Below are 25,415 nucleotides of genomic sequence, written 5' to 3' on the forward strand. Positions count from 1 at the left end.
CCACAGGGCAGGACCAGGCTGGGCAGGGCAGGCAGGAGGGAGCGCAAAATCCCAGATGTCCCCATCGCCCATCCCACAGGTTGACCTGCTTAGCCGGGACCCGGGCAGTTCTGAAACATCCAGATGTTTTTTCTCACATGCATGTGAATCTGGAGATAGTCCCGGGCCTTGGCTGGAGGAACACAGATAGATTCACATCTGGGCAGCAAGCAAGAGAATGACAAAGACCAGAACTCAGAGTCAGAGGAGCCGGGGTCAAGCCTCGGCCATGACCTTCTCTCATGTCGTGTCTTTGGCCAGCACTGTGACCTTTGTAGGCCGAACGTGTCACCCTTTCTTTACCTGGAACATGAGGGGTTTTTGTTCCATGGCTGTGCAGATGGAATGAGGAGAATATGGGGGTGCTCTGTAAGCTTAAAATGCCATGAAAGCTGGTCCTTTGTGTCACAGCATTTTGGGGGGGGAGTGACTGCACCGACAGATGCAGTGGGAGCAGCCTCCTGCAGAGTGGGCTCCTTCCTGTTTGGTGTCAGGGGCTCCTGCAATTGCCTAGAGGGTGAAGCCTTGACTCCTGTCCACCTTGGAAGGCCTCCAGTGTGTGATGACCAGAGGGCACCAATATAGAAGGCTGGGCCACTGTGGTCTGTGAGGGTCACGGTTGCTCAGGGCTGAGAGTCCCAGACGTCACCAAGCAGCTTCCTTCATGAAATCTGAACTGGGAGAACCTGGTAACCTTTAATCTGGACCACTGTCCTGTGAACCCCAGAAAGGAGCCAGGAGTACAGGAGAGAGGGGCAGGCAAGAACCAGCATAGAAGGGAGTCATAGTGTGGGCACCAGGCCAGGTTCCACGCCGCCCAAAACCAGCTGTGGAGCCAATCCCCCCAGAGCCCCACGTCCTCATCTGGGAGGATTCTCTATTGCTGTGTATCACCCTGACCTGTGCAGAAGGTGTCACCAGGCCAAACAAACAAACAAACAAAAACCCACACAGCATCAAAAAGTTCAGGCTTGAAGGGATGAGGAAGAACAGCAGATTCCAGCTCCAACCCCACTCTGCAGCTCCACAGAACCTGACAGCTTCTTTCATTCCATTGTGATCAGACGGCAGGCATCCTTCCCTCTGGTTCTCTGGGAGTCTTTGTCCCAGCACAGAGCCTGAAGTCACAGCTCTCAGAACTGACCTGGCTGGCTGCCATGGGGACGGGAGTGCTGGTGGCAAGGCCAGATTGCTGGCAGGCCAGCCCCTTGCTAGGCACCTTTGTCCCATCCTCAGCTCATGGCTGACCTCACCCTAATTATCAGCAGTGGATACTATTTTGGTCACTTGTCTTGGCCCACACTCACAATATAGAGAAACACATTGGAAGAGTGCGTTGAATCCTGCCTCAGACACTTTGTCCTCAATGACCTTTAGCTACTAACAATTTCTTTGGGCCTCAGTTCCCTCATCTGGAGTAGGGGAGTTATATCACCCACTTTGCTGAACTCTGAAGCAGGTTGGTAACTGCATGAGTACAGAGCTTCATGAAAGGGAAAGTTTGGTCTCTTTCTTGTGACCTCTGCCCCACCACTTCCAGCTGGGCCTTGTCCCTGGACAAGCTGGGCCCACCAGATGGTCACTGTCATGACCGCCAGGTCCTGGCAGGTGGCTGGGCCTCCTCACTGCTCTGGGCCAGCCCTGCCTGCACTGTCAGCTCCTGGAGTCTGGCCCCTTATCCTGCCTGGGCCCACTGTCACATGGGTGGGTCACCAGGACCTGGCTCCCTCTGTGTCTTACTTTCCCAGTAAAGTTCTTTCTGCACGTAGCTGGACATTTTCCTGTCAGATGGAAAGGGGGTATAGCTGGCGTATGTTTGGGGGGAGGGCTTGCCCTCACAGACCCCCTTGTGTCCACCTCCTCCAACTGTATTGTCATTTTCTCAGGGACAGTGTTGTCACTCATCCTGGCATTTCCAGGGACCCACAGTTTCTGACAAAGAGCAGGTGTTTTGAATGAAATTTTGTTGGATTCTATGGATCTGGTTTCCAAAGCTAGTTAGATCATCACTTAGCTCTGTGGTTTTGGGTCTCAGTTTCCTCATCTGTGAATTGGGGACCCTAACCCCCCCCCCCCAAGTTCTATGCTTTTCTGATTTAGGTCTGGCTGCAAGGCTAACTGGAAGACCTGCTTCTTGAGAGTGGAGGGATGTGATACCCTAACCTTATCTGGAGGGGAGGCTTGGAAAACACTTTTCATGGAGAAAGGCCGCTGCTCTGCATGGGTAGTGAAGAAGGGTGGGGTCAGGGTGTGGCCCAGCTCCTCGGGGAGTGGTGTCGGGGGCTTTCTTCAAGGATGCATCCATCACTTCCCTCATCCATGCCAGTTGCTGGACACCTTGCTAAGTTTTAGCAGGGATCAGATGACTATGTCTTCATCTCCCCCAGATACTCACATTTAGGCCTGCGCCCCTGCCCAGCACACATATAAAGCTGGGGGCACCTTCTAGAACAGTGTTCCTATTTATTCGTTTGGATGGCTTTTGTTTTTGAGGAGGAAGAATTCTAAAACATGACTGTGTAACTTCCAGCTGAACTCTGGCTTCAAGTCATGGAATCTTAGGCTTGGAACGTTCTCAGAGATCACTGGGTGTACCCCCAGTGTCAGAACCCCACGAACCTCAGAGCGTCAGCCTGTGACAGGAAATCACTGCCTCTTGAGGGAGGCTCTCCCTTGCTGGGAGCTTGTGTTGTTATACAGCCTGCCTTTCCACCAGAGGATTGCCCTGGTGTGTTCTCTCAGCCCCGGTTCTGCTCCTGGGGCAGGGTGAGGGAGGATATGATTCCCGTGGGGCAGCCTCCATCATTGGAAGGTGCCTCCCATTTCTCCTCAGCTTCCTTTCACGAGTTTTGGAGCAAGGAGCTTTCAAAGGATCAGGCATCTGTTATCTGCAGGCCAATGTGACCTGGAAAGAAATGAAAACACACAAAAAGATGCATTTTGTTTATTTACCAAGGCAGTGCATTTACTCCTGTGGCTCGGAGATCACCAGCTACTCCCAGCCTGACAGGGCAGCCTTGTGCCTGGGCCACAGACCCAGCATGTAGATGCCCTGGGCATGGCAGCCTCATCATGAACACTGAACTCTCTCTTGCTCACCCAGTACCCACTCTCCCCCACTCCCTGACTGCCCATCTAACTCATTCATTCATTCAACATATACTTAATGAGGTTTACTCTGTGCCGAGCCTGGGACTGGAGCCCAGTTCTCTGTACTAGAAACCCTGAAATCACCTTTGCTTCAGGGAGTTGCCAGCCTTGAGTAAATCTATGGCTTTAATTAATGTCCCTGGTGCCATCCTAGAAGGCAAGAAAGCAGGAGGCTGAGAATATGGACTTAAGTTCATGGACTTGGGTTTACAGACTTGAGTAGCCTGGGCTTGGGTTCAAATCCTGCTCTTTGTCACATTTTTGTGGGTTATTTTTGACCTTTAGCAAGTTACTTAATCCCTCTCAATCTATTTTCTTTCTGTAAAATAGGACCAAGAATAGTTCCTACCACAAAATTTTGTTGTGCAGATCAACTTAGATAATATATATACAACACTTGAGCACAATGAGGACGTACTTGCCTGGCAGAGAGGATGGAGAGGCCATCCTAGGCCAAGTTCTCAAAATATGCACAGGCCCTGACATGGGAACTACCAGTGTGCAGAATGTGTCAGGTGAGGTCCCGAACATGGGGCAGGGCTGCTGTGGAGGTGGGGCAGGGCCAATGGCTGCCTTGTTGAAGGGTTTGCAACTGTCCTGTGTGTAGGCAGCGAAGGGAACTGGGAAGGAATTCAAGCTGGGGAGGACGATGAGATGTGCATGTTGGACAGTGCTCTAGCTGCAGCCTGGCAGTGTTGGAGGGTCAATTTGGGAAGCCAGTGAGTTAGAAGCATGTCGCCATGCTTCCAGGTGAAGGATGGTGACACTCTGAACCAGGGCAAGACAAGAGTCAGGACAGAGGAGGGGAGTATATGAGATACTGGCAGGCAGAACTGACCAGATGTGGTCCCCAATTGGGATGCGGTTCTGCCTGCAGGAGAGGAGGGGCCTACCAGTTGCTTGAGCAGCTCAGTGGATGAGAGTGCCAGGCATAAAGATTCAAACACAGGTGGCCAAGGTGGGGAATGAGGGCAAGTCAGCTTGGGACATGTTGTATGTGATGTTTGGGGCATGGGAATCCAGCTGCCCCAGTGAGACGGAGGCCAGGGCTGGATGCTCAGGGCCAGTGGGATGAGAGGAGGGCATAGGACAGGCTCTGGAGGGCCATCATCAGGTGGCAGGTGGGAGAAGGAAGAGAAGCCCACAAAGGAGAAGGGATGGTCCATGGATCAGTGGAGACCAGAGGCTTGGCGTCACAAAGCCAGGGCCAAGAAGGGGCTGATGACTATGCCACAGGTAGATGGAGGCATTGGGGGCTACTCTGGTCACTTGCTTTAGGCCCCAGGAGGCCTAATGCTCCTCTTCAGCATGGTCACTGGAGTTTCAGTGAAAGAGCAGGGGTAAGGGGAGGGGGCTGTGTGGGAAGTGAGAATGTGGAGACAGTGAATACAGGCTTCTAAGAAGTTTGGCTGTGAATGGAGGGAAGCCAGGTGACAGCTGGAGAGGATGCAGAGCCGAGGGAGGGATGTTTGGTCTGTTGAGTAGACTAGAGACCACATGTGTCTGTCAGCTGTCAGAGGGAGCAGTCCGGAGGGAAGGAGATAACCAGGGCCCCAGGTTCTATTCTGGAGCACATGGGGGTGGGGTAGGGAGGAAGTGCCCTGGCTCAGGGCCTGGAGTGGGGGTGTAGACACACCACATCTGGAGGCAGGGAGCAGAGCCTTGGTGTACTTAATGAAGCTGTAGGGGTGCGTGGTGGGGGAGGGGACGCCCAACAATCAGGGCCACGCCCAGCACGTAGCAGGTGCCCAGTTCATACTTGTTGAATTGGGAGAACTGCTGTGAGCCTGGGGCAGGACACAGGAGGTGGAAGATTTCACGCCATCCAGCGCATGGAGGGGAACTTGAGAGATAATTAGCTTCAGTTTGGGGTTATTGGCCATCTTCAAAGTAAAAGGCCTCCATGAGGCCAATGGGGTGGGGTGCCCACTCCTGTCTGGGAGTATGGAATCCCCCAAGATCAGATGTTGGGCTCAGAAGGCTTTTAATCTACTTCAAACTTGATAGAAAGATAATGGGAATGATGAGGTATTGGCCATTAACCTCATGAATTTGAAACATAGGGGAACAACAAAAAGGGAGACTTAATTTATTAGTTAGTAAAAGAGGATATTTTTATTAAATACCAATAGAGTTCTCCACTGACAAGGAAATTACTTCAAATTATAGGACATAAATTAGATTCAAAAGCCAGCTCAAGCTACAAAAAGGCTCACCCGCCGTGGGTGGCAGGATGTTCCTGAGGTCAGGAGCCTCCTGGGATCATGTAACAAGCTGACCGGGGCCGCAGGTGGGTCACTGGCCCAGATGCTGGGATTCCTGCTGCTAAATGAGACAGATGTGCCGTCGGGGCAGGATGGCTCAGGCCGAGACTGGCCTTGTGCTCTCAACCTCCCTTGTCCCTGGAGAATAAAATGGGCTCCAGCCACATCCTGAAACTTAACCATGAGGCCAGGACTTCTGTGTGTCAGCCACTTCAGACAATCCAGAAGTAATTCAGACCTGTTTCCAACCTTTGAAAGCTGCTTGTCCCAGACCCACAGTGACCCAGGCTAGTGAGCATCATGATCTGAAGTGTGTGTGGGACACTACATGGCCAGAGAGGGGCCGGTTGTTTCACAGGGAGATGAGACTTTAGCTATATGTTCTCTGTAACAGAGACCTTGTGTGTTTGGGATGTAACTGGCCAGGAGCGTGTTGGTGGATGGAGAGAAGGAAGGTGGGCCTGATGCCTAATCCCAGTGCGACTGGGGTCTCCATCCTTGTAGGCCCCTGGGGACATTTTCAAAAGGTGTCTGTCTAGTTGACTGATGGATTTGAATTGTTTTCACTGTGCTTAATGAAGGCTGAACAGATTGGGGTGCTCTGAGATCTGGGGACCTCTAGACAGCCCTCTCAGCCTCACTTCATCTGAAGACATCAGATCCTTATCATTGTGCCGAGCAGAGAGGAGGGCACTCTGAGCACCCAGGGTGGCTCCAGGCCCAAAGGGTATAGAGCTTGAAAGGAAGATTCCAGAACACAGCCTTCTCTGCTAAACTCACATCCATCTCCTCCTTTCTGATCCATTCACTAGAATGGATAGATCACAGAACACTCAAGAAACTGAAATCTCAGGGAGGCAGCCCATCTGGACCCAGCATCAACCCAGGACACCACTGCCCTCCACCCCCACCCCAGCCTGCTTGCACCTGGTGCTGCTGCAAAGAAAGAGAAAGAGGCAGGAAAGCTGAAGCTCCACTCTGGCCTAGCCGCGCGTCCGAACACCAAGAACCCTTGTCAGACTACCCTTCAAAGACAGAAAGTTGTGAGGCTGACGCTTTAGCAATCACGTCAGTAACGATGGTGTCATCTTGTCTTGTCTAGTGCTCTGTATTTTTTGGAGTGTTTTCACAAATATTATCAGACCCTTTGCTGGCCTGACTTCACCTCCTTGACTTTAGGGTTTCAGCATAGAAAGCTCCTCCAGGGCACCTTGCTCCCTGGGCAAGGTCCCCCTTCAAGTTGTTACTCAGCCTGGGCCCTGACCCCCAATGTTGTGTGTCTGCAGAGTTATGGACACTTTTTATTCCTGCCTGTCCTCCTCCCTGGTTGTGGGTCGATGGCAGGGGGGATTCAGTATCTGGAGCTGAGGACCCCTCGCACAGAGCAGGTGTTCAGTAAGTATAAATGAGTAACAGCTACAAACACAGGGGTGGGGGCACATTTAGTCCAGCTTCCACGCCCACTGCATAGAAGAGAAGATGGAATCTCTGTAAAACTGAGAGACTGGCCTGAAACCCACAACCCTGGCTTCTGGTGTTTTGTGTCATAAGGGGTGGAAGGTCTTGGGGGGCTTCCCCCGTCAAGCTGACCATGGACCTCCTCTCGTCAGCCCCCTCAGTTCCAGCCTCTCTGCACTCCTAGATCTGTGCTGCCCATGAATTGCCATGGTTACCATGCCAGCCCTGGCTGTCTCTGTGTGACATTTTGGTTTTATTTGCTAAATATTTAAACACTTAGGTTTAACCCTTTCTGCCTCAAAATGAGCTTTCCTGTCCTGTGCCCCCTCCATCGGTATGACGGCGTCCTGCTGGCATCTCCAGGCCCAGGGGCGTGTGTGCCTGTATGGCTGCAGCAAAGCAGTTTCAGCTGCCTGTATTGACTTTCTGTTTTGTTGCTTGGAAATGTCATTCTGTGTTAGACTTCTTGACTGGTGTGTGCTGTGCCTGTTAACAGGTGTGAAATCCCCTGCCCTGGCCATGTTTCAATGTGTCCCAGCCAGGAAGGACAGACCTGGACATCTAGGTCAGCCTGCTGGGATTCTACTGACTTCCAGGCAGATGCCTCTTCCTAAATCCTCCAGAAGCTTCCTCAGCTCTAGGAGTCTAGGATGTTAGGGGTATGCCCTGCCCTTGAACCCTGGTGGGGGCACAGAGAGGAAACTGGAATGGGGAGGAAACCATGTTTATGAGTGGGGAGAGGTGTCTCCTCCCTCCCATGCCTTCTCCCTGCCTCCTGTCATGTGTTACCTTGGAAACCACACACCGCCCTGGCCTGGCCCTGTGAAGCAGGGGAGACCAGGGCCTGCCTCTCAAGAGGCTTTGTTTTTAATTCAGGGATACAAGAAATCACTATTTCAGCACGGACAGTTGAGTGAATGAAAGGATTCTGAGAAAGAGGCATCTGAAGGGCAGCCATCTGGCAAGCCTCTGCCACCATTATGTGATACAAGGGCCAGTGGCCTGGATACAGATCACTGTGCAAATTAATGGCTCGCTCAACCTCAATTTTGCCATCTGTGAAATGGATATATTGGACCAAATGATCTCTCAGACCTCTGATTTTATCCAGGATTCCATGTCTGAGGGATGCTCAGGGATAGTAAGAAAAACGCAGGGAGAATACCCATGAATGGGTTTGGGTAAGAATGACCCATGGAGTTATTTATGATCAGAAGTCCCTCGTGGGGGACTGTCCAAGTAATTTTGTCCCTGCTAAAATTGCCTGTCCCCTTCACATGGTCTTGAACTGGAATAGTGAACAGTCACAAAGACAGTTCTTTGGCTCCAACATCTTCAAGTTTAAAGGTGACTCCTCTTAAATCTCTTACAAATATAAACCGGTCAGACATCTTAAAGCTTTTAGGATAATTAAAGTAAATGACTGATTTCCCTTTGTGAGTGCTCTTCCAACCTCCTTCCATGAATACAAACTTCTACTTCTCCCAAGTCGCAGGGGGAAAGAGTGTTCAAGTTAATAGAATATTCGATTTCCTGAGAGAGTGCTGATGTACATCCATGACTTGTGCAGAGTTAATTCATTTTACTCTGTCTTATTGTAAGGACTATTTTTAAATGATGATCTTTTCCCTCAGGCCAGTGGCTCTCAATCAGGGACAGGCATCAGATTGCTGTGCCTTGAATGGGCCCCCGCAATCTCTTGAAGCCCCTGGCCTGGGGACCCCATGTCTAAAAGCACCCCGATGACAGTGCACAGTCCTGATTAAGTCATAGGCTCAGCAAGGCCTGCGTGTTCTGGTCATCGCTGTGGCTGTCTCTGTGGTGCCAGTGACAGGCTTGGACACAGTAGGAGGCCATGATTCTCAGTCTGAGCTAAAGCTAATTGGCCCGCTGAGGATTTGGAGAAGTGGAGGGTGATGTAGAATTTTTAGTATTTGGAGGCTTCTCTACTGTCATCATTGCATTGTACTGCTGAGCAAATTCTGATCATACTAGCTTTCTGTTCAGTGGGAATCTGGGAAAATGACATTTTCCAGTCTTTAAGAGAAAATATGGCAAAATCACCCTTGCTCAAGTTCTCCCAAACCCAGCAATTGGAAAAGATATGAATTGTGCTTGGTTTATCTTTGAATTAAAGAATACAATACAATTAGAATGAGCTGAGCACCATTTCCTCTGAACACATGACTGGTTTAATCCCGCCGGTTTGGGAGGGACATTGCTCGGCTTGTGTGAAGACATTGGGCTAAGTTGTGACTTTATCATTAAATATTTGTTTTTAATCATGGTAAAATAGAACATAAAACTGATCGTTAAAATGATCAGTGTTCAGTATGCACATCCACAGTCTTGAGGCGCCATCGCCACCCTCCTGCTCCACACTGGCTCTGTCGTTGTTTGTGTGAACTGGCTGTGGGTGTGGGTCCCCCTCCAGGCCTCCGGGACCTTCTTCCTTCCTCTCCCACAATTGCCCCACCACATCAGCCCCTGCACTTAGCCTTCCCCTCCCCCAACATGTCACATCACAGGTCAGGGTCTAATCCCAAGTTTAGATTTGGAAAAAGGTTTATACCTCACGAAGGAAACAAGGATGTCTCTACTTGTTGATCTCTTATGTGCCAGGTATTGTGCCCTTTACTTCATGACATCTGTGAATGCCCACAAGAGTGGGGTGGATTCTGTTATCATCCCTGTTTTAGAGATCAGGAAACTGAGGTCTATCTCCCAGGTCATGTGGCTGGTGGGAGGCAGTGCTGGACTCAAGCCAGATTGACTGTCTCTGAGACCAACAGGTTTCACAGCTGGTGGGGAGAAGTCCATCCTCAAATGATTTCTTCTACCCTAATTTCTGGGCTGGGCCCGGGCACTCCCATCCAAAATGGGACAAGATCAAACATGATGAAGCCCAGGCCTGAGCTGTTACGGCGAAAGGATGTCCTGAGCAAACTCCACACAGGCCTTGTGGACTCCACCCCCATTCCATCAAGACACTGGGAACTACAAATCCCATAATCCCCAAAGGGAGGTTTCGAGGACCTAAGGGCAGAGTTAAGCAGCCATTTTCTCTGTTTGTAAATAAAACCAGCCATGATAGTGGGGTCTCAGGCACTTGGCTCATGCTCTCTCGTGCTCTTGGCCAGGCAGGGTTGGTCTTGGCGGGTCATTTGGGATTCCAGGTCAGCGAAACGGGTAGGACGCATTTAAGACTTTATCTCCCTCTTTTCTCCCTGAGTTGTACATTTCCTCATTCCCCTTCCCTTGTAAATAAACCTTTGTTAACCTTTTGTGTGCGCCTGCAGTGTAAGTCCCCTTTAAGTGCGCAGGTGAGGACCCACAGTCAGGTAACCCGTTTTAGAGTGGGGTTGCCCTGTAACAGCCACTGATTCCCTGCAGTGGCACTGGGGCCTCTGCTCTCCCATACCTCCAGGATGGACCCCCTGCCTCTGCTCTGCCTATTAGAAAGCCCTTCCTTGGTCTGGTGTCCCCATTCTCCTCTCCTTGGGTCCCAGGCTTGCCTTAGGGAGCAGGCGGGTTGCCCTCTCAGGATGCAGCCCCAGATCACGGCTTTGGTTTCCCTACTTCCTCTCCTGATCCCTGCCAGGCTAGATTGTTCCTTGAAGCCTTGGCTGCCTGGCTGGCCCCATACTGGGTTTGTCTTCCCTGCCTTCCGAGCCTCTGGCTCTGGCTCTCTATGCCCAGTCACTGCTTACCTGCTGCCACAGTGTCCTCCGGCCCTCAGGACCGGCCCTGCTCCACCCGCAGTCCTGTCTGTCTATGTTGCATCTGGTCTTCCCTTTAGACATTGAGCCTTGGGCTGCCCCTGACCTGGGCAGCAGTCTCCTCAATTTCCCCACCCTTATTGCTCCTTCTGAATCTCCCTTTGGTAAGGAGCCAGCAGCCTTACACCCAAGCCTCCCTCGGTTGGACAAAGGACCTCTCAGGGTCTTCTGTCCCCAGATAAAACAACCCAAGCTCCCTGGCACAGTGAGGGACCCTGTCTCTATCCTTCCCAACTGGATCACTCTATCTCACCTGCTGGATAACTGCCCACAGTCTCTGCCCTCCCTACCCTCAGCTCCCCCTTTTGTACAACCTGGGCGGGGGGCTTAATGCTATTCAAGGTTCCTCCCAACTGCTCTGCAAATGATCTACCTCCTCCCAGGGGTGTGAGATGGTCGGCACAGAGGGCCAGTTCTCTTTTTTTTTAAAGATTTATTTATTTTATTTATACAAGCACTGGGTACAGTCAGAAGCACGGGAGGGCGAGAGAATTCACCAGAGCCAGAGCGGGGAGCAGAGCAGGCAGAAGGACCAAGTACACTGCTGAGGGGAGCAGCGGGTGGCAGGAGAGGTCTGCGCGCCATGTGGGACCCTCCTCCGGTGGCCGGGGATCAGCCGGGCATTGAACCAGCGCTGCAGAGGCTGCGGGCAGCCTCACAACCCAGCTCTCAACCGCTGCGCCACCGGGGAGGCCCATCTCTTGTTCTCATTCTTCACTGCAGCCAAAAACATCAGGGCCTTTTGGTTTTAGGTTGAATTGGGTGCTTACTAAATCCCTGTCTTCTTCACAGAGCTGCCAAAGTACAGGGTGCTCCCCTATCTCCTGTCCTTGCTTGGAGTTCATTTTGGGAGACAAAAGCCACACCTTTCATTTGCCTCTGTCGGTTTTCTCTGCATTGATGCTCATCTGTCCAGATCTTTTAACATTTCACTCTGCAACATGTGTTTGGGGTGGTCAGCTTCCTTTCCTCCCATATCTCAGCCTGCTGACAATGACAATCGCTTCATCCAAACCATTGATACAAATGTTGAGCCAGAAATGGAATCTGGGGAAGCAAACTTCCTTTTATTGGGTTAAAGATGGGAGGAGAGATTCAAGGATTTGCAAATAGTTCTCATTGTGAACATTTTGTGGCCTCTCCCTAGGTTGTGATTTTAAGCTCCCTCCCCCGTGCATTCCCATAGCAAGTGCTCATGGTGGAGGGGTGGAGCTGGGCCGCAGAGGGGACCTGGCCCTGTGCTGCTCACAGTCTGGGCAGCAAATGGGAGAAGCCGGCACTTGGCCATTGGCAGGATTGGGTTGTGGCAACTTTGCCCCAACAAGCTGTGTCACTGGAGTGTCCCAGCATCCCCCATGCCCCATGATGCAGACCTTCCCAGAAACACTGTCAGTGCAGCAGCTGGGCTCTGCCGCCACTGCTGACCTCTGGCTCCACTGGCCGAAGCCACAAACCAGAGATCAGTAACCAGCCACGGTGGAGCCATCTGCCAGGTGCAGGGCGTCTGCCACCTCTGATCCCCACACCATGAGGTAGCTCTGTGGGAGCACTGTGGGAAGGCAGGCGCCCTGACATCCGCCCACTGGATCACTGCCCACGGGCTCTGCCCTCCCTACCCTTAGCTCCCCCATTTGCACAACCTGGGCGGGAGCTTAATGCTCTCCAAGGTTCCTCCCAGCTCTTTCTGGTGTTCCTGCTAGAATGTGCAAGAAATCTTATTGATTTGAGAGCAAAGAGAAATAACCAGCACCCGTGTATGTGTGGAATGGGAGTGGGGGGCAGTGGGCAGGGCAATATTTGTCTTCCTGCCACTGTTAGAAATAGCAACTGTTTTCCACCTCCCCTGAGGACTGGACAAAAGGTGATTAAATCATTTGATACAGAGCTATTGAAGGTCTGTTGTGAGAGGGGCACTCTGGGGACGGCAAGGTCCCTGCCCTAAATGGGCTTGTGATCTAATGGGGCGATAAGCATTCAATACTCACCACCTTGGCTGCCAAGTGCTAAGAGCCGAGCTGTGGAATGAAGGCACGGCGAGCACAGCAAGGACTCCCCTGGATGGAAAGGAGGCTTATGCCACACAGGGCATTTGAGACTGGTCTTAAAGGCTGAGCACTCCTGGCAGATGCAGATGGGGTGAGACTGCTTTGGGGGGAGGGTGCTGCTTAGGCAGACATGTGGTACTGGTTGCTGGGAGCTCAGAGTTTTGGGTGATGTGGTTGGCAGTAAGGGCAGTGGTGAGAAATGAGAACGGAAAGGCAGGCTGGCCCTTGTGCCCTGCTGGTGGGATTGCCAATTGGTGCAGCCACTCTGGAAAACAGCGTGGAGGTTCCTCAGAAAATTAAAAATAGAGCTACTATCTGATCCAGCAGTTCCACTTTTGGGAATATATCCAAAGGAAACAAAAACATTAACTCGAAAAGATATCACAACTCCCCTCCCCCAGCCAAGATAGGGAAACAACCTAAGTGGCCTTTGATGAATGGATAAAGACTTGTGGATATAGAGCCAATGGCATATTATTCAATCATTAAGAAAGGGGAAACCCTACCATCTATAACAACATAGCTGGACCTTGGAGGCATACCAAATGAACCAAATCAGACAAACAAAGACCAATGCTATAGGATCTCATTTATGATGTGGAATCTCAAAAAAAAAAAAAAATCACCAAAAACAAAACTCAGAAAAAAAGAGGTCAGATTTGTATTTCCCAGAATCTGGGACTGGGGGGGAGAGGAGTTGGAGGAAGGTGGTCCCACAGCATAAACTTCCAGTTAGTTATATGCTAAGTCCCAGGGGTGTCACAGATGGCCTGGTGGAATTAGCATGCACTGCTCTGTAGACTGCGCCTCTGTGAAAAGGTGGATGTAGCTGCATCTATTGTGCTCACTTTGCAAGAAGCCATCATGGTAGATGAACCCATCATGCTGTGCACCTTCACTTATGCACTGATGGCATCAACTATGTCTCCATCAAATTGAAGGAAAACAAAGGGCACCTGGAGGCAGACCTGGTGAGTAGAATCACAAGTCAGGCATGTATGTCAATAATTAGAAGGGGGACCTCCCCTGGTGGCACAGGCAGTTGAGCGCTGTGCTGTGAAGCTGACCACAGCCTCCACAGCACTGGTTCGATCCCAGCCGGCCAGCGAGGGTCCCACATGGCACGGCAGACCTCTCCTGTCATGCCCACTGCTCCCCTCAGCAGTGTATTTCATCAGTCTGCCTGTTCTGTTCTCTGCTCTGTCTCTAGTGAATCCTCCCACCCTCCCGTGCATCTGGCCTGTACCCTGGCTCTTATATAAAATAAATAAATCTTAAAAAAAAGAAAACAGTTTGAGGGGTTTGAGGATGACAAACTGTAGGGGGGACGGGAAAGCTAGGGAACCTATCCCCAGGTTGCATCAGCAAAGCATCTTTTTGAGAAAACATTAGTTAATAGTTGGTGTTAAGACCAGGGCTGGGCGAGGGGCGGGGGCTGGCACCTCCCCAGTCTTCAGCACCTGCTCTGACTTTACATCTCAGGATTGGACAAAAGTAGGCACTGGAAAATCTCCTTCCTTGGGGGATCTTTGGGAATAGAGATGACAGCTACCTGTACACTCTCATCAGGAGGAATGGAAAAATACTCCTCCTGGCCCCCGAAGCTGAGGTTCTGTGATCTCTGACAGAACACAACCCCACCAGGAGCCTCGTGGGGAGCCCGAGTTTGTCTGGCTCTGTCAGATCTTTTTAGATGTTTAGCAGGAACTGCACTGATGAGACTTTACAAGAACCTAAGGATTTTACAATTTTGCTCTTCTCTCATTGTTCCCAGATCCAGCAGCCACCTAAAAATACACTGTTCCCCAGCGGCCTGGGAGACTGAGCTTCCCCTGAGGCAGGGAGTTCACATCCTTCCTTTGCCTGCAGCATTCCACCTGCAGGTTTAGAGAGCGGGGTGCTCAGGAACCGCCACCCTCCAGGGTCTGTGGCAGGACAGACTCCTGACCCATGCCCTGGCTGTCACCTGCAGAGCAGTGATATCACCCAGGGCCGATGTGTGGGCTTCTCAGCATGTAGTGGGCACAGCAGGTGCAAAGGAGGGGAAATGGAGGAGGAGATGGCAGCCATGGCTTGGAAAGGAGCAGCTGATCAGAAACCAGCTGTGGTGCAGGCTGCGGTGCAGGCTGCTGCGGGCTTGCCTTAGAGCATGAGCTTGCCAGGAGCCGCCCGAAACAGTTTTTCCTCTTAGTTTCTTTTCCACCCTCTTATCAGCAGCATCTAAACCTACCTCTCTCCACCTTCTCTTATGTCTTCTCTGCTTCTCCTTTCTTGCTTCAACCTTCCCTGCCTTTCCTATCTAAATATGTGGTGTCTGTCAATCTGGGCCGGCTTCATGTGTGTGTGGCTTTCAAGCTGAATTAACAGGGTTGAATTTTACAGCCGAAACGGCCTGGCTCTGGAAAAAGAAAGAGGAGCACAACGAGGGACAGGATCTCTTCTAGTAGAGAACATTCTGATCTGGTGTCCTTTCAGGATAAATTTAGTTCCTGGGACTGGTGCAACATTCTAATTTGGGGGAGTCCACTGGGGCGTGGACATGTCTCCCCTCACTTGCCCGGTGCCTTCAGGGGCCACAGGAAACCCAAGGTTTATTACTATCATGCAGGGCTTCAAATATGGCAACCCTAAGCTGACACAGGATTTATTTAGCTGCCACCAAATTTCCTCCAAGCCCCTTTCTAATTGTTTGCAGTTCTTGAAGCTTCTACATTTTTATGGCCTGCACATTTCAAGGTACTATGTTGTCATGCTCCTGGGATTAAGTCAGTCATGACTGAAATATTAATCCAACTTTTGTGTAAAGAAAACAGAACATGGTACAGAGTAGAACATTCTAGATTGGTAATCAAGCGTTTGAATCTCAGTTCTGTTGCTAAAGGATGACCTGCAGGGGATCACTGAACTTCCCTAAGTTGGTATCCCTCTCTGAGGGTGGGATCTTAATGGCCACATAGCAGGGTTGTGAGCGTCAGTGACACAGGGTGGATGAAGGGCCCGCAAGAGTCTGACACAGATGAGGGGCTTGATGAATGTTTAATTTTGGATCCTCCTTGCCCAGGAGATGACTGCTGCCAACCCAAGCTCACCTGGCCTGGCTCTTCCTCATCGTTGCTAACTTTTGAGGTGGGACACGTTTAGCCACTTTAGATGAAGTCTAGGCGCCCTTACTGGCCATTCCCACGGTTCTTTGTTAGCTGGTAGTCAGGAACACTCCCTGGGGGCCTCCCTTCCCAACCTTCTCCCTCCCACCTCTTACCTCCCTATGGTCCCATTTCCTGTTGTTTCTGTGAACAGCATCAGGAAGCAGAAACACTGGTCCACGCTGAACTAATGGGCATCACAGGGCTCTCGGGAGCCTCTTGCTCTGTCCAGGAAAGCTGGCTTTTTCCCACCAGCCGAGGCCCAGGTCACAAAGTCAAGCGTCTTGCTGACGCACCTCAGGCACCGGGGGGAGGGCTTGTGGGTGGAGAGTGGGCTGCCCCCTGGCAGGGGCACCAGTCACAGGAGGTAGCTGCCACCTGATAGGATGGTGACAGCAAACTCGATAATGGTGATTAATGATTACAGAGCACTGCGGACAGTGCTACGTGTTTTATATATTTATCTCATTTAATTTTCCCATCCTTCCTGTGTTAGTTTCCTTTAGCTACTATAACAAATTGTCACAAATGTAATGACTTTAAAAATATAAACTTGTCTTACAGTTCTGGAGGTCAGGAGTCCAAAACGGGTCTAACTAAGCAGGTGTTAGCAGGGTCCAGGGGAGAATCCACTTCCTTGCCTTTTCCAGATTCTAGATGCTACCTCCTGTCTGGGTCTTCAGAACCAGCGATAGCCCATCAAGTCTTTCTCATGCCACCTTGCTCTGTCGCAGACTCTTCTTGTCTCCCTTCTCCACATTTAAGGGTCCTTGTGATCACCTTGTGCCTGCTTGGATAACTCAACATAAATCTATTTGATTCAGCTGATTAGCCATCCTCCTATGTGCATCCTCAATTCCTCTTTGCCTTGTAACCAAACAAATTCACAGCTTCTGGGGATTAGGAAGTGGATATTGTGGGGCCATTATCCTGCCCACCACAATCCCCAACTTGCAGAGGAGAAAATGGAAGCTTGGATATTAGCTAACATGCCAGTGTCATGCAGGTGAGTGGCAAGGTTGGGAATTTGAACTGGAGCTGTAGGCTCTAAAACCTACTGCTCCTCTGAAGGCCTCCTTAGAAAACCAGAGAAAACACGCTTTCCTGGAGTGGCCTCCAATAGCCCACACATCTTAGTCCATAATTAAAGAACTGACTTCTCTGGTGAATAACCCTGCATGGACTCAGAACCAGCGGTTCTCAAACTTGCCTGTACATTGGCTCACCCAGGGAGCTTTAGAATAATGCTGGTGCCTGACTCCCAGCCTCAGAGAGAGGGAGTTAATTGCTTCGGGAACGGACTGAGTATAGGGCTTTTCCAAGCTCTCCAGGTGATTCTAAAGTACAGCTGAATCATCTAAAGTGCAGTATGCAAAACACGGTATGGGAACCACAGCCTCTGTCCCACCCCAGACAATTACGTGCCTACTCAATTACGTGCCCATTCATTTGACAACATCCAGGACACACCCCTCTCACCCCTAAGCTGCCCCGAGCAGCCTTGTCTCCCTGTTTCTTCCTTGAAGCCTCCAGGGCACCCTGGCTGTGTGCAGAGCAACACCCCAGTGTGCACAGAGGACCCCCAGCATATTTTCCTCCTATGTCTCGCATGCAACTCTGGCATGGCTATCTGCAGAATTGAATTTTATTAATTTCTCCCTTGTACATATTGTATTTCTATAGTCTCTCCTAGAAAATATAGAGAACTGTTTCTGAGGGAGTTCACATTAGTTCAATGTGAGGAATTGCACATGTAGGGCTCAAACTCCAGAGCCAAACTGCTTGGGTTCAACCCCAGCCCTGCCAGTTCCTGACTGTGTATTTGGGGCAAGTTATTCTTTCTCCATACCTCAGTTTCTGCATCAATAAAATGGGGATAATACTACTTACTTAGACTTGGTGTGAGAATCAATAGTTTTAGCTATATAAAAGGGATTAGAACAGTGCCTGGCACATAGTAAGACTATGTAAGTATTTGCTGGTATTATTACTCCTCCTCCTACCAATGTTCTCTTGAACCAACCCTGTGGGAGTCAAGTACATTCAACACACACTGATGATATATTCAGTCCCTGGAATGTAAGAAGTAAGAGGTACTCCCTGCCCTCAAATAGTGTACGGTCTTGGGAGGGGTGTGAGAAGAGGAGGAGTCAGATAGGTGGGTGCTGAATGTCAGGTGGTGGTAAGAGTCTGAACCAAATTGCAGTTGGATAAAAAAGAAGGGGTATTGAGATGTGGGCATTCCATGGGACCAGGGATGTGAAGGTGAATTCTAAGCACTAGTAAAATCTTAATGGATTTTGTACCTACCATCCACCCTTCCAAAATTGTAGTCTGTAATACCCAATCAGGCTTTTTAGACTAGTTCTGTGAGTTACGAATTAGGTAAATCCCATTAGCCCTAGCTCGGAATGCATCAATCTGTCTCTGAAAGGTCTGAATGGTGAGCGACATCCCTTTCCAGCTGAAAATGCCTCAGGTGGGGAGAGCCATGAGGAAGGAATTGGCTCTCTGCTAGAAGAGGTTTACAGTCCCCTCCAAGCGAGTCCCAGATGCCAGCCGGGGTCCTTTGCATATGGGGAGGAGAAAGAACATGTCGTACAAATGAAGGGGCAATGGCAGCAATTAATAAAGGGACATAAGAAGAAAACTCAGAGTGACTTAGAAACCCTTGGGGTTACGCATGGGCCAGGCCAGAACCAGATGGATAGGCCGGCCTTGTGAGGACGGCAGCAGGACCAGCAGGGGAGGCGAGGGGCCAGTCCTCCGGGGAGAGGCAGCTAGAGAACAGCGCCCTGCTCCAGCTGAATGGCCAGTGCACAACCCCAACACCTCTCCTTTGCTCTCCACTGGCCCACATTGCCTGCAGCTGCGGCGTATCTGCCAGCTGTGGGAACAGCTGTGCTCCACCACTGGGCCATGTTACCCCTGGCATTTTTCCAGTCCTTGCTTGGTTGAACATACTTAAAAACAGGACTCAACACCCTTTGGTTTCTATCTGTAAAATATGTGCTCAGCAGACAAATATTTCTGTCTGCCTGGGGACCTCAGTGGGGCAAAATGTTTTATAGGCTTGTAGATTTTCTCAGTTTGAAGATAATCACCTGTCTCTGGGCAGACAGATATGGTTGAGTGCACTTATAAGGGTTGGACTGTTAGCTAATGATTCCAGATCATTCCCCAAGTGACAGGGTCAGTTCTGACCCATACTCACAAGCACTGTGGGAAAGTTGCTGGACACTGCCAACCTTCCAGCTAAAGCCCGGGCGTGATCATGGCAAAATGTTTGCAGTTGCCTGGGGCTGCATGGCCACCCTGCTAATCCATCGGTGTGATTTGCTAGTGGTTAGAAGTGCCCCTTCTTTTCCTGGGCCACCAGAATTGCTAGAATCTGCATGGAAAAGCAAGCCCCTGGTCTCATGGGTGGGGAGGGCCCATGGGGAATTTCTGAGCCACATCATAGGGTCTGGCCAGAGCTCAAAGCCCTATATGCACAGCTGGAGCAGATGGAGAAGGTTCCATCCTCAACAAAAGGCACTTGGCATGACCTTGGCAAGCTGTGAGAGACGCCAGATCCCTGGTCATCAAGTACAGCATGAAAAGGGGCCCTGTGAAAGCAGCAGGCTCTCCCTTTCAACTGGTGAGAATGGCTACGTGAAAAAGCTGGAGAATGAGCTGGGGAGAAGCCTCCCAGTGACAGCCGGAGGAAGACACAGGGCGACTGGGGTCACTTCATTCCGCCTCATGTGATGGTGCCTACGCAGCCTGTGTCAGCAGATGGGGTCTGGTGGGCAAATTCACATTTCCTGGGGTAGGCTCTAATGCCTAGCTCTGGCTGGATGGTTTCAACCAGTGGATCTGATTTTTTTTTCCTGTAATATTCTAGATATTATGCTTTGCCTCGTATTTTGGGCCGTAAATATTAGCCAGAAGCTGGTAGTCTTCCGAAAACATGCTTTTGAGTGTGTCATCCTCTCCACTCATTCTCATCCTTTGGTGACTTCTAGATAAAGCTGAACCCCTGACGCTGTACTTCAGGGCCCCACAGTGTGGCTGGGCTCATGCTGCCCTGGTCCTGCCCTAGGCCAGCTCCCTGTCATCTTGAGCACACACTGGAGTTTTCTTATCCCCCTCCAGCAACCATTTGTCCTTCTCTAGCGGAGAGGCCAGTGAATCTGGTGCAGATCCCAGCTCTGCCTCTTACTGGTTACATAAACTTGGGCTAGTTGCTTGAATCTCTCTGCCTCCTTTCCTTGTCTGTAATGCAGGGTCGTATCAGTACCTTCCTCAAGGAGTGACGGCAGCTATTAGAGGAAAGAAAGCACAGAAAGCATCAGACAAAGTGTGTGGCACAGGGTGTGAGTTCAATACAGTCATTGCGATTAGTTTTGTTGCTACGATTACTTCCTCCCACACCCCATAGCCAGTGCCTGGCACACAGTAGGTGTAAATAACTGCAGAATCACCAAGCAAATGAATGAACCTTGAACTACGTTCTCATTCCCCTGCTCTTGTGGTAGGGCCCCTTCTCTTTAGTGCCCATGTGCCACTCTTCCTGACTGGACACTCATTCTTGGGGTGCCCGTATTACAGATGGGGCACCAGAGGTCGAGTTTTTCACACTGAATTGCACAACCTCTTGGGGCATCAGCTCTTCCAGCTCTTCTCTGGAACCTTCTGCAGGTCCTGCAGCTGTTGCTCATGATGCCAGCTCTGGAGGCAGCTGTGCCTCCGCCATCTTGCTGCTTCCTCCCCTGGATTCTGCTATCACTTTAGAAGGCAAGTGCACTTAAAAATAAGTGGCAAAGTTGCACTTGTTTGAAGTGTAAGATATGCCACTCTCGGAACGAGATTTTTGTTCTTGCCGTATAAAAGTGAAGAAATAGATATCTAGTTAGAGAACTTTTTTGGCCAGCTTTTTGTTTTGGGGTGGGAGTGAGCATCCTTTGTCCTCCTGGCGCGGGCTCCAGGGAGAATAAATGTCTCGCTTCAGAGCTGGCGGCTGAGCCTCTCGGGGCGGGGGCTTTCTCATTGATCTATTTCTCTTGAGTGAATGGGTTTTACAGAAGCTGCAGAGAGATTTTCCCTTAATGATCGCAGATAGAAAAGAATAAAAACTGACTAGAAGGGTATCTGGGGACCTGTCCTAACTCGCTGACACTTCATTTCAGAACGTAAAGGGCCTTCTCCCATTTGGCCAAAATAAATGTCCTCTTCAGTCAGGGACAGGATGCAGAGAAGCAGGGCTTTCCACCTAAAATTGAAGGGCCCCCCAGTGTGGGGTGAGGGTCTTCCCCCGCTCGTCTCCCTCAGAATCTCCAAGAAAGGAGCTGGTGTCTCTGCTGGGCAGCTTGGTCCTAGGACAGCTCAGAGGAGGGAGTCTTCATCTGTTTCCTCTGAGCAGGCACCTTCCAGGGAAGCCTGGATTCTAGGGAAGGAATTTTGCTTAGTGGATCCTCAGGAAGGCTCTTCTGGGGCTGGCTCCTGGGAGATGCCAGGACTGGGTGATGTTTTCCTGTAGGCCCTGCATGCTGGCCAGGTTATAGCGAGGCACTCTGCAGTTTAGTGCTGGGATCCTGTAACAAACCCTGGTCCTGGGCACTCATCTCCTGGGTGAGGGATTGGGCCAGAAAATCCCCTTGAGCCAACTCTGTGTCGCTTGCCATGTCCAGCAGGAGAACAAGGCAGTGTGTCCTCTGTCCTTGACAGAGGGAGGGCATGTGGGTACACCAACTTCAGCACAAGACAGGATCTTGTGTGGGGTCTATAAATACCCACCGATGGTTTACTGGCAGTTTGAAAGAAGGAACTTACAGCTTCTTCTCCATTGGGGGTAGGTGATTCTGAGTGGTGGCCACGATCTACCTTGGGCTGCGTCGGGTGAGCAGGGAGGGACCAGGTGCTCATTTTGTTTCAGAGAGAGCTGTTCATATGTACCATTCTCTAAGAACAAGCCGATGAAACCATCCTGGACAGCAGGATGACACTGATGACTTTGGGGACAATCTAGTAAAGTCAAAGTCCCTTATATGTGGCCACATGCTACAGTTCTGCAAAGCTGCTTCCATGCACAGTGACATGACAACAGTGGTATTTAGTCTCTGGGGTATACCCTCACCCCACAAGGCATGGAGGGCGAAACAGGCAAGGAACGGGCAAGGTCAGGAACTATCTTAACAGTAAAGTGTAGAATGTGTGTCTCCCAATGTGGGGTGCACAGCCCTGGATACAGCACCAAAGCCATTCAACCCTCTGCAGAACTAATTTCCCTGGCCTTTCCTGGGTCTTGAGTTCTGCTGCCTGATCCCATCGGGGCAGGGGTGGGTGGGGGAGGCCGCTGTGCAAAGCAGGCAGCTCCAGGCCATGACCGGCTAGCTGTCAGCCACGAATCTCCCTGTGCCCTGCAGGGTAGTTGGGTGCTGGGGGAAGTGGGCAGAGAAGGCTCTCCTGGCTCTCAGCAGAACCTAAACCCTTTCACCAGCCTCTCTTCAGGGCACTTACAGCTGAATTCCTGTATGACCTTCTGAAGGGGAGGGAACTCGACCCCCGGCAGCTTCACTTTATGGGCTTGGAGGGTCTGGCTCCAGGAAAGCAGGCCAGCCTACCCACAGTCCCCAGAGACTCTGGCTATACTGTTTGAATGGGCCCCAGGGACAATTTAGGTCAGGAGGTGCCCTGACCAGAAAGTGGCAAATGCCTGGCACTGCTCTGCATCCTCCTTGTGAGTGACAGATTGTAAGCCCTTGACCTAATTCCTGACAGCGACCCGATCCACTTGGTGTCAGTGCTGGGACCGGGCAGCACTCGCCTCTTTTCATCTTAGCTTGGTCATGTCACAGCATTACATTAGCATAAAACATAATATATGTTGTATGTTATGCTTTGTGTGTATGCAGGTGGTAAATATTGTATCAATATAACACAAACACTGTAAGTGTCAGTGTCATACAGTTAAATGTTAATTTATCCCAGTGGTCTCACCAGTCTGCTCAGGTTGTTGCGAGGCGGGTTTGAAGACCAGGGTGTGAATTTTAGCACTATGACTTCTAGCTTGCAACATGAGGCAAGCTACTTTGCCTCTCTGAACCCCAGGCTTCTCATCTGCAAAGTGGGTACAGCGTCACGCCTACTCGTTGAGTTTTTGTCTGGATAAAGTGCTTGCAAAGATCTTATTGCTGCGCCGACCTCAGCCTTAGGAAACGCTCTATAAATGTTAGGGCTTTCCCCAGCTCTTATTATTCCATTAGTGTAAATAATGCTTCCTGTGGAGGCTGCTCCTGAATTAGTAGTGTTTTCTTGCCATAAATTACAGTTGGGGTATATCCTGATTAACAGCCACAGATAAGAGGCATTTGGTAAATTCCACAAGTTCTTCCGTATGGGAGATTTCAAAGAGAGGCTTGGTGCTGTTTCCTGCTTTGTCACATACTGCTTCCGTGGGTATCACTGGCATGTCCTCCTGGTCTGAGAATGGGGATAATGGTACGGCCCAGACTCTGGGCAGGACGACACAAGGCCTGGTAGGCATCCATGCCCACCTGTCTCCCTCTCTCCCTCCCTCCCTGCTCTACCCTCCTCCTTTCCTTCCTGTCTCCACTCAGATCTGAGGCTAAGAGGTGGTTCTTGATACATCTCCCAGGCCTGATGCTGGGCAGCAAAGGCACGGGGAATGCAGGAGTGAGGCTTGGATGGCTGCTGTCTGTTCCCAGTGCCTACTTCTTCCCGGGAATGGCTCCTGGGCCTCTCCACTCCATTTTGCATGGCAGTTTCGTGGGGCTGAGGGTTACACCTGTGGACTCCAGCGATGGAGCTGGCCTTTCCTGTGGTCCCGGTCAGTTCAGGACCCAGATGGAGAATTGGAGATAGAGTCAGAGGGTGCTGGAGAAGGCTGCAGCGACCACCTCAGACCATCTTCCTCATTGGATGATGAGCAAACTGAAGTCTGGGAGGGGCAAGAGACTCACCCAAGTCCACATAGAAGTAAGAGACAGACTCTGGCCAGAGCCGGGCTCACAACCGCATGCCTCTTGGCCTTCTAGGTGTCTGGGTCACCTGATCCCCCTTCCTTGAGCACATAGCACATGCCAGGCACTGTGTCCCAGTTCATTTACTAGAAAGTTCCAGTTCATTTACTAGAACTGGGGACCACCCAATTCATTTACTAGAAATGCAAAGGATGTGTACACTGTCCCCAGCACTGGGGATACAATAATGAGCAAGGCCCCAACCTCATAGAGTTTCCAGACAGGGCAGGAAAGACAAGAATCTGATGTCAGTATAAATGCAGACAAGAACCAAAACAAAATGGAGCTGTGATGGAGAAACATAGGGAGCAATTAATTGAGGTTTGACTTTCAAGAAAGTCCTCCTTGACATGATGATTTTGATGTTGTGAGATTTATGTCCTTTAATACTGTACCGTTTCCTTGTGAACTATACTAATCTCTTCTAGGGAAACTGAGAGAGATTACACAGATCACACAAGATTACACAGATGCTGAGATTACACAGATTACACAGATGACAAGATTACACAGATGCTGAGTGAAGGAGCCAGAATTCTGCCTGATTGCAAAATCAGAGTTCTTTCCACCGTCTTTGATTTTCTCCAGGTATCAAGATAACTCTAATACTTAGGGCAACATGGAGAAGCTTAATACAAACAGGCTTTCTCCCCTCCTTCTCTGAGGGAGGGCGAGGGACTCTCCAGGTGGCCCTTCCCCTCCTCTCAAAGGACTAACATCATGGGAGTGAGGTCCCTTTGACCAGCCGGCTCTGTAGGTCACTGTGGCCCCAGGGTCCTCCTGAGCCCGCCAGCGCGCTCCTTTCCCTGCTTCCATGTGCACACCAGCCCGACATGTTCCAGTTCCAGGTCCCAAATACCTTTTTAATTTCCTGGTTTAGTATTGTTTCAATTCCACCAGGTTTCATTTAGAATACCCTTTCATTCATCACAAAAGCAAGACACACAATATCCTGCTCTCAGGGCATTGTCTCACTTGCTGCTCACGACTCACAAGTGCCCCGGGAGCACCTTGCACACCTGGGTGAGCACTGGCTGTGCACCCCGACTGGCAGGGCCATCACACTAGGCACTGGGGTTTGGTCCTCCTCCAGGGCTCCTGGCTCAGACACTTTTGAGTCTGTAGCTTTTTGGACACAGTCAATCCTTGAATTGGGACTTGCCTCCCAGTCGCCTTTGCAGTCAGATGAACTGTCACCTAGGCAGTCTTGCACCTTTTCATCCAGTTAATATTATATCTAAACATCTGTAAACATCTCTATACTTTTCACGCCAGCCGGGCATCAGGCAGTGCACTGCACGCGGAACAGAGCCGCGCGGATTCCTGCTCTGCCCTCAGCCTGTTCCCAGAGGCTGCGAGATGGTTCCCAGTGGACTGTCAAGGAACACAGAGCTGTGGAGACCAGGGGGAAGGGTAAGAATTCAGATATGGAGTGGAGACCAGGAAAGGGACCTTGGAGAGTGGGCGCTCCACGAAGATATGTTATTTCTCTGTGGTACTGAGAACATCTCTT

At 50.6% G+C, this 25,415-nt stretch overlaps 1 protein-coding gene across 1 annotated transcript in view; it reads left to right on the plus strand.

Annotated features, from left to right (window-relative positions):
• The window catches only part of KCNN3 (potassium calcium-activated channel subfamily N member 3), a gene marked incomplete at both ends in the record, with an annotated part of 146,929 nt that overhangs the window by 42,538 nt on the left and 78,976 nt on the right, over nucleotides 1–25,415 (plus strand). The window lies entirely within an intron of this gene.

This window comes from Talpa europaea (assembly GCF_964194135.1).
Source record: "Talpa europaea genome assembly, chromosome: 9".
NCBI classification, from domain to species: domain Eukaryota; kingdom Metazoa; phylum Chordata; class Mammalia; order Eulipotyphla; family Talpidae; genus Talpa; species Talpa europaea.